We start from the raw sequence: 9,937 nt of genomic DNA, 5'->3' as shown, positions 1-9,937 counted from the left end.
TATCCAACCCATTACCTTGGCATTGCTACTGTAAAGTAGCTACTGCCTGAGCTACAGGAACATAAGGCTACAATCAAGACTGCTAGCCTACATGTAGCCACTGCATGTTTGCTGTGTAATCTTTTAATGTCATTTACCACACTCAACTTAAAAACTGTGATACAGAAAATGATGTTTTTAATCATTTCTTAGTAGACAACAGAGAGGATCTGTGTGAGCAGTCATGGACAGGAATCAGTTTGTGCTGCTTCTGTTGTCAGGTTGGTGTGGTCATTTGTAATATGTATTTATGATGATGTGTTCACATATAGATGGTTTAACATGTTGATTTTAACAGGGCTCTTCTGGAGCAGTTCTGCTCTTTCTCGTCAGTACCACTATATAAATACAGCAATGTCGTGGTCAGAGGCTCAGAGAGACATTGCAGAGAGAGATTCACTGATCTGGCGACTGTAGACAACATGGATGATGTGAACAGGCTGGTGAATATAGTGGATGCTGGATACAGTGGATCAGTGTGGATTGGACTGAAGAGGGGGACACAGAAACACTGGAGTTGGTCTAATGGAGAAAACACAACTTCTCAGTACTATAACTGGGCTTCAGGACAGCCAAATGGGGATGGAGAATGTGCAGATACAGTTAATGGGGCTTGGCATGATACACCATGTGATTATAGTCGATATTTTGTGTGCTATGGTGAATTTCCCATTCTTTTATATGTATTATTGTGCTGTTTAATTGGTAAAGAAGTGCTGAGAGCTGATACTTTCTTTGAGTCTCTCAATAGGAAATTCTGGATACATCATGGTACAAATTGCAAAAACTTGGAGTGATGCTCGGAGCTACTGCAGACAGAATTACACAGACCTGCCCACCATTCACAACTCTGAAGAAAATAACCAGATAAAACAAATTATTTTATCTGGATACTACAACTGGATTGGCACTTAATGAAACAGCTGAAGAAAAATATATTAAACTTCCCTAAACCCAACCCACTCATATCATCGTCATCCTCATTATTATTGCTGGTTTGGTTTTTATTTAGAGCTAAAGATTATATGTGACATGATTTGTCAGGTTTTATTGGATTATTTCTCGCTGGTCTTCCAGTTAAGCAAAAAACTAAAGAACATGAGGCTGGAAAGTGACAGCACAATAAGCTGGATAAGGGGGGAAAATGACAAGGTGTTTCATCAGAAGAACAACCATGTGGTGAATTCAAATAATAAATGCAATTAGGCATCTTAAACAGTTTTAAAAATATCAAGTAATGTTGCTATATTGTTCTGAGAAACTGAAAAATAGTAGTAGTACAGTACAATATTAACAACATTAATAAATCTAGCCTAACTTTAGCTAGAAATATTTGCATTCTTACAAGATTATATTTTTCAAATTGTATTTAATTCATTTTCTTTTATTCCTTTAATTAAATTTTCCTTTTAATACTGTAGTTTAAATTCACTTTTTTTAAAACAGGTTCTAGTATATGTAAAATGTTATGATGTCATTGACATACATTTATAGGAAATTCAGCTGCAATAATAGGGTGTATATTTTCCTTTTTTTAAAATTACTCCTAACAGCAAAATAAGCTGAAGAAAAGGGGATGGTGGAGAGTTTTGTTTTTTGTTTTTTTTTTTTTTTTTAAAAAGCACTATTGTTGCCAACATGGAAATTTCCAATACATTTTTCAGAAAATGCACATTGCCTATTTTATGACATAGCTCAGGAAGCCACACTGGCTACTGAAATAGTTCTGCAAAAGGTACAATTGTCTAGACATTTATGAAAGTGCAATACACTCATTGTAAAGCCACGCCAGCAGAGGGAGCCCTTACCCTAGTACTGTCTGTTACCGCTCCCTCTGTCGCTTCTATGGTTACTTCCTGTTTGGTGGCCATATAAAGAGGGCCATGCCAAACAGACCCTTGTGAAGTATTGTTCTGCCTGAGTGGACTCTACCAAGCATGGATACTGCATTACACCTCTTCCTCCTCCGCCAAGGTAACCGGCCTATTGAGGATTATGTCTTTGATTTTTGTGAGCTGTGCTATTTGGTGACTTTTAATGACGTGGCGCTTAAGGACCTTTTTTCGCCATGGATTGAATGATCCCATTCGTTCTGGCCTACCTGGAGGTAAAATTCACTGGTCTTTGGAACAATACATTGACTATGCTTTGTTGCTGGCTTGCTCATCATTTACTGTGGGGATTGCGGATGAGGAGCCCTGCAATCCTACGGTACCAATCACATCAGAGCATTGTCACACCCAACCTTCATGTCTGGAATTGTTAACATCATGGCAGAGCCCTCTTCACGCCATGCCTGCCGCTCCAGGGTCTGCTCACAAGATGGCCGCCATCCCCAAGCCAGTTCACAAGATGGCCGCCCCATCTGAGTCCCCGGCCAAGATGGCTGCCACGCCTGAGCCTCATCATTCCAAGGTCATCTCATCCGAATCTCATCCTGTCATGTCTGCCATACCTAAAGCAAGTCAAGTGATGGCTGATCCTCTGGTGTCAAGTCAGAGCTGCACTTTCAGTGCCAAGCCAAGTTACAGCTGTTGTTCCTGAGTCAAACCAAGTTACAGCTGTTGTTCCTGTTGTACTGGCACAGCTGACCTCTCAGAGCCTCGTCATGTATCAGCTGACATCCCAGAGCCTCGTCATGCCTCAGCTGTCCTTCTGAAGCCTTGCCAGGTCTCATCTCATCTCCCAAGCCACGCAGAGCCCACGCTCCCAAGCCACATGCCCACAGCCTCCACACCCTCAAGCCCGGCGGGCATCCCACTATCTACTGTGCTGCCTGTAATGGCGGTCGCCATTTTGAGTGTGTGGGCTACACTCTGCATTCCAGAGGCCTCGTCTGACCACGAGTCTGTTCCAGAGGCCTTGTCTGACCACGAGTCTGCTCCTGAGGCCTCATCTGACCACGAGTCTGCTCCTGAGGAGGCTGTCTGTCCACGAATTTGCGCCAATGCCTCCAGAGGTGTCAGCTAACGCTGTAGAACCTCCCAAGGAGGCGGCGTCCATCCATGAACTCACTGCCACGTCAGTCCACGAGTCTGCTCCAGAGATATCGTCTGACCACGAGTCTGCTCCAGGGGCCTCGTCTGACCATGAGTCTGCACCAGTGCCCCCAGAGGTGGCAGCTCTGGCTGCAGAACCTCCTAAGGTCCATCCACCTACTCTGCCCGTCATGTCACGGCCAAGGAGGCCAATCATGAACTCTCTGCTCTGCCATGGGGATTCCTGCTCTCCTCTGCTCTGCTGTGGTGGTCGTCTGCTTCACCGTGGAGATCTTCGGACTCATCAGTTCCATTGTGGGGATCCGTACTCCTGTCTGCTCTGCTGTACTGGTCGCCATCTCCACTCGGGCTCCCTGCGCCGCCTGCCCCGCCATGGCTCCCTGCTCCTCCTGCCCCGCCATGGCTCCCTGCTCCGCCATGGCTCCAGGCTCATATAATATACACATATACACTCATATAATTCACTATTATAATTCACAACTTTTAGCTGTACTCATAGTTGTTCTAATCACAGTAATTATCTACACTTTTTCATGTGCTAAGCTCCAGGGTCTTGTCGCTACATTGTGACACCATTTATTTTCTTAGTATGAGGATTCATATGTGTTTAAAAACAGAACCAGAGGCAGACTTACCCAACAGGCAAAGGTAGGCAACTGCCTTGGGCCCCCAAAAGCCATGGGCCCCCTAAAATGCTTTTAATGTATAAGATGCTTATTAGCGTTGACACTTGAACAATTGCTGTTTACAGTGTTTATTACCATGACATCTGCTTGTCCAAACTGAACATGTTTTTTTGTGTATCCTGCTTGTAGCAAAAGAATATATCATGCATCTGAAGCTGTAATTAAATATTGAGCAACAGTGCGTATTATATGTTTATTGTTTTAAACGCTGCTTACTCATTTGTTATGAAGCACCATCTGATGTGGTGCCATGCCATCGGATTCACCCCATTATGATGCAGTGCGAGCCGATTTAGATTTGATTCAACACAATGCAATTCAGTGCAATACGATGCAATGGGGAAAAAAAATATGATGCTATACAATTCAATATGTTATAGGGATGTGCCCGAATCTGAATACCGTATTCGGAAAGGAAATGAGCAGTACTATGGAACGAATACCAAATTTTTTTTTTTAATGCTCTGGCAATTATAACATTGGATAATTATACTGCATATAACTTGTGTGCATCAGGGAGGGCACTGAAATCATTTTTGAATGTGCGCTTGCTTTTTGCTTTCGGCTAAAGGTCTGGTCCACACTGCAGCTTATTCTGTTCTGGCCATGAACCGCCCACTTAGACTGTTTAGAGGTGTGTTTATGTGAAATAAACTGGAGAGAGTGGGGAGTGTTGATTATAGGGGGTGATTTATAACATCATTAGCTTAACCAATAAGAAATGAGCTACAGGGGTGAAATCACTCTTTTATGTGTCCACCACCCTCCTCAGGTACCAGTCCAAGCTGAAAGTCTCAGTGTAAAAACATAAAGTATTTACAGGACAAGAAACAGTTTTTCAGGTAAGAAATTAAAATATCACATCTAGCCATAATTTGATTTGTGTTTATGTTAGTGGATGTTAAATGACAAATCTAGAAGAATCTGAATCAGAAGGTTTCCTTTTGTGTGCATAAGTGTAGGAAAAAGCTGTTTTGAAGGCAAATGGTGGTTGCAAATAATATTGATTTGATTTACTTGCTTCCTTGCTTGACAGCATTTGTTTTTCATATGTGCCTAATGATTTTCACAGCACTGTAGTTTAAAGGTAGGTTGTTTCAAATATATATTTAAATTTTATTAATTAAGAATAAAATATTTTTTTGTGCATTTTTACATGTTTACTATTTTAAATTAAAATGTTTAGCATTAAGTGAGGGTTGTGTGGGTGTTGTTAGGAAGATGGCATAATAATTTAAACAACAACAATAAAAATCATAATAAATAATAATAAAAAAAATACATTTGTGCATGTCAATATTTTCTATTAGTGGAGTATAGCAACATTATTTGATAGTAATTTACATTAATATAAAATATATTAATAATTAAAATAAATGTTTTTGATTGTGCCCAGTAATTGACTAACATGGAACATGAAATATTTAGCTACACTAAAGATGATTTTAAGCATAAACTTTTTTTTTTTGTATGCTTTACTAAAGTGAGTCAAAATACCTTTGAGATGAGTCTATTGTTACTGGTGTTTATGTGATACAATATGCAAAGACATTTTGAGAATGAGCTATTTTTGCATCAAAGTTACTGTTTGTCTTGCATGTAAATCAACACAAATTCAGCCTGTGCAGCATTTAATGCTGCAGTGTTAGACTTTTACTTTCAATGAATTTAACATGTTTTTGGTTCAGACTGTAGACTGCTCACTGTATGTGAAAATCTTTGGAAGATATTACTAAACATTGCTATTCCATACGGTTAGTGATGTAATTCACACAACTGACTTTTATTAATTCTGTTTACAGCACTATGAAAAATGAGCAAAACAGAGAAAATGTTCAGAAATTATTATTTCAATAAATTTACATTATTCTTACTGCGGTAGTGTGTTCAGCTCCATTTTGCTCAATGTCTGAATGTGTTTATTCATCTGTTTGCCCACACTGTTTTGACCTATAGCTGTGCATAGTCAAATTCCAAAATGTGTTTATTTTTTAATAAAAATAAATTAAAATAAAATAAAGTTTTAATTTTTGTAACTAAAAATGTTATATCATTATTATTGTATGACAAAAAAATTATTTTGTATGACAAAGTTAATAATTGTCTTTTATTGATAAAAAATATTGCCTTGTATATTTTAATTAGATCAGAAAAAAAACTATAGTGGGACATGTTCACTTGAGTAATTAAAAATAAATAAATAAATACATACATGCATACATACATACACTGTATTAATGATACAAGACCACATATTTGTACCAGACGTGTAAAGTTGATGTGGTAACAAATAAATACTCTGAACCCCAAATGGATTTTCACAAAATGAGAAAGCCAAAAAACTTTCTGCCCTGCTTTCCCCTGCTGTACCTTTTCCGGCCGGCAGGTGGATTGACCTAATTAATGCAGCCTAACAGCCCTTTAATGGATTTGAATATTAGAAACGTGTTAGTGTGTTAAGTGTAAACCAGGTTAAAGAGATGAGTTCTTAATCTAGATTTAGTGCCTGCCTCCCGAACTCCCAACGCAGGCACACCTAGGTTCCTAACTGATGACGAAGAATTGACAGAGCAGCCATTAAGTATTAGACAATGTTCTAGGTTATTACATGCTGAGGTTTTAGGTCCAATAATTAACACCTCTGTTTTTTTCAGAATTTAACAGTAAAAATTTACTAGTCATCCAGTTTTTTTTATCTCGACTATGCATTCTGTTAGTTTTTCAAATTGGTATGTTTCGCCGGGCCGCAAAGAAATATAGAGTTGACTATCATCAGCATAACAGTGAAAGCTAACATCTTGATGATATCTCCTAAGGGTAACATGTAGTAAAGTGTGAAAAGTAATGGTACTGAGTACTGAGCCTTGAGGTACTGCATACTGCACTTGTAATCGGTATGATACCTCTTCATTCACTGCTACGAATGATGGCGGCCAGATTAGTATGATTTGAACCATGCCAATTCACTTCCAACTACATTTTCTGTAGTCTACTTAAAAGAATGTTGTATTTTGTATGTCTTCCTCATCTAACACTCAACTCATCAGCTCATTAGTGGAGACTAACTTGAATTGGGTGTCTGATAAAGGGAGACACACAAAATGTGCAGGGCTGGGGAGCCTCCAGGAACGTGATTGGGAACCACTGGTTTAGGTAATAAGAAAGCTTGTAGACAGATTGTCTCACTTTTTTTCTCTTTAATAATTAATCACAGCTGTATATGCCATTGTAAGTTTATTATGGAAGATTAAATAACTCACTGGTGAGCTTTTTGAAACCAATAACATTTATTCATATTGTCCAAAGTAACATGCACTGCTTTTTAGAGTATACACTAGAGTATACACTAGCTACAGAAACTTAAGGCTAAAATCAAGGCTACTAGCCTATACTATATGTAGCCACCGCATGTTTGCTGTGTAATCTTTTAATGTCATTTACTACACTCAACTTACAAAACTGTGGAATACAAAATGATGTGTTCGATAATCTCTTAGAATACAACAGAGAGGATCTGTGTGAGCAGTCATGGACGGGAGTCTGTTTGTGATGCTTCTGCTGTCAGGTTGGTGTGGTCATTTGTAATCTGTATTTATGATGATGTTCACATATAGATGGTTTAACATGTTGATTTTAACAGGGCTCTTCTGGAACAGTTCTGGTCTTTCTCGTCAGTACCACTATATAAAAACAGCAATGTCGTGGTCAGAGGCTCAGAGTTACTGCAGAGAGTGGTTCACTGATCTGGCTACTGTAGACAGCATGGATGATGTGAACAGGCTGGTGAATATAGTGGATGCTGGATACAGTGGATCAGTGTGGATTGGACTGAAGAGGGGGACACAGGAACACTGGGGTTGGTCTAATGGAGAAAACACAACTTCTCAGTACTATAACTGGGCTTCAGGACAGCCAAATGGGGATGGAGATTGTGCAGCTTTTTATTCTGGAGTTTGGCATGATATGCCATGTGGCTATGGTTTTTATTTTGTGTGCTATGGTGAGATCCCAGTTCTTTTAAATTTATTATTGTGCCATTTACCAGAGAAAGAAGAGCTGAGAACTGATACTTTCTTTGCATCTCTCAATAGGAAATTCTGGATACATCATGGTACAGAGTGCAAAAACTTGGAGTGATGCTCAGAGCTACTGCAGACAGTTTTACACAGACCTGCCCACCATCCACAACTTTGAGGAAAATGACCAGATAAAACAAGTTCTTTTATCTGGATATTTCATCTGGTTTGGTCTGTACCTGGACTCTTGGGAATGGTCTGATCAGTGGGATCTGAGATTCAGACACTGGGCAGCAAATCAACCATCCATGAGTACTGGTGCCTGTGTTGGCATGTCAGCAACTGATTCTGGGAAATGGTCTCAACAGAGCTGTGATCTACTGCAGCCTTTTATCTGCTATGGAGGTGAGTTTCCCAGTTAACAGAATTAAATGGTTTGGTTTGTAGATCACTCTTACAACAGACAGTACAAACAACTGAAATATGTTTTCCTTTCATTGATGTATCTTCTAAGTTGAGCATGACTTTATGTATTTCTCTAGATGACAAGAGAAAACAGATTGTGAGACTGAAAGTGACCTGTAATGGAGAATGCAAACTGAATGATCCTGCACTACAGACGGCCATTCTGAATGAGGTTTGTATCTGCCTTAAACAGTGTTTAGTGTCAAATTCACAATATTTGCCAAGTATGCACTTGATGAAACAGCTGAAGAAGAATTTATAAAATTCCTTAAAACCAACAAGCACCACTCATATTATCATCATCATTATTATTGCTGTTTTTGTTGTTATTTAGGGCTAAAAATGATATGATGTCTATATATGTGACATGATTTGTCAGGTTTTATTTGATTCTTTCTTGCTGGTCTTCCAGATGAGTGAAAAGCTAAAGGACATGAGGTTGGAAAGTGACAGCACAATAAGCTGGAGAAAGGGGGAAGATGAAGAGGTGTTTCATCAGGAGAACAACCAAATGGTGAATGTAAATAATAAATGTAATTAGGCATCTGTAATGTAAAACTTAAACACAGTTTAAAAAAATCAAAGTGTTACTATATTGTTTTGAGGAACTGGAAAATAGTAGTAGTACAATGTAATATTAACAACATTAATGAATCTAGCCTAACTTTAGCTAGAAATATTTGCATTCTTACAAAATTATATTTTTTCAAACAAATTTAATTTAATTACTTTTTATTATTTTAATTACATTTTTTTTTTTAAATTTTTAATATATTTTGTTTTTAAACAGTACTTAGGTTCTAGTAAATGGATGCAGAGCAAAATAAGCTGGATTTGAGATATATGTATATGTATATGACCTTATTTAATATGTAAAATGTGATGATATCATTTGACATAATAAATTTAGCAATTTAATAAATATAAAAAGCTGAAATACTTACAATTAATTAGTATTTGTACTTTCTGGGACATCCCAATATTACTTCTAGATGTTACAGCACTTTGAGTGGAGTTAACCTGTGGCAAATTTACCAGGCCCTGAGGTTAAAATAGCTGCCTGTAGAGATCAGAGACAGGATTGTGTCAAAGCACAGATCTGGGGAAGAGTTCAGAAAAAAAAATCTGCTGTATTGAAGGTTTACAGAAGCATGTAGCCTCCATTGTCCTTAATGTTGTCTGGACTCGCTACTCTTAAGAGTTGTTCTAATCATGGTAGTTCCACTTGTGCTAAGCTCCTGGGGCCTCATTTATCATCAGTGCATAGTACAACACGTTTGTGTATAACTCATACTCTTAAGAGTTGTTCTAATCATGGTAGTTATACACACTTGTGCTAAGCTCCAGGTTTTTGTCGCTACATCATGACACCATTTATTTTTTCAGTATGAGGATTCACATGAAAATATAGAAACATTAGACACAACTATGGGGCACCATTGTGCAGCAACAAGCATTACAACAAAAAAGGAATCTCAAAGTTGATCTAGGTAAATGTGTGCAAATGTGTAGTGCCCCATTCCTATATTTTCCCTGGGGCTGCCAAATCACTAAATCTGGCCCTGGGTGGAACCATCACTGATTTGTTGTTCTGCATTCATTCATATACGGGAGAAATGAGAGTTGTGGTCTGAAATGTGGCCTTCCACCCAATAAGTTTGCTAATTTAGCATTGTTATTAAGCAGCTACTGATGCGATATGATTCACAAAAATATGATGCTATAAATTTCA

General features: G+C 38.3%; 1 pseudogene; it reads left to right on the top strand.

Moving 5' to 3' along the window:
- Positions 1-223: 223 nt before the first annotated feature.
- LOC127162138 (neurocan core protein-like) lies at positions 224-8,719 on the top strand (annotated as a pseudogene).
- The last annotated feature ends 1,218 nt before the right edge of the window (positions 8,720-9,937 follow it).

The sequence above is a fragment of the Labeo rohita genome, unplaced genomic scaffold, assembly GCF_022985175.1.
Source record: "Labeo rohita strain BAU-BD-2019 unplaced genomic scaffold, IGBB_LRoh.1.0 scaffold_844, whole genome shotgun sequence".
NCBI classification, from domain to species: Eukaryota; Metazoa; Chordata; class Actinopteri; order Cypriniformes; family Cyprinidae; genus Labeo; species Labeo rohita.
This window is presented reverse-complemented; position numbering and strand designations above follow the sequence as displayed.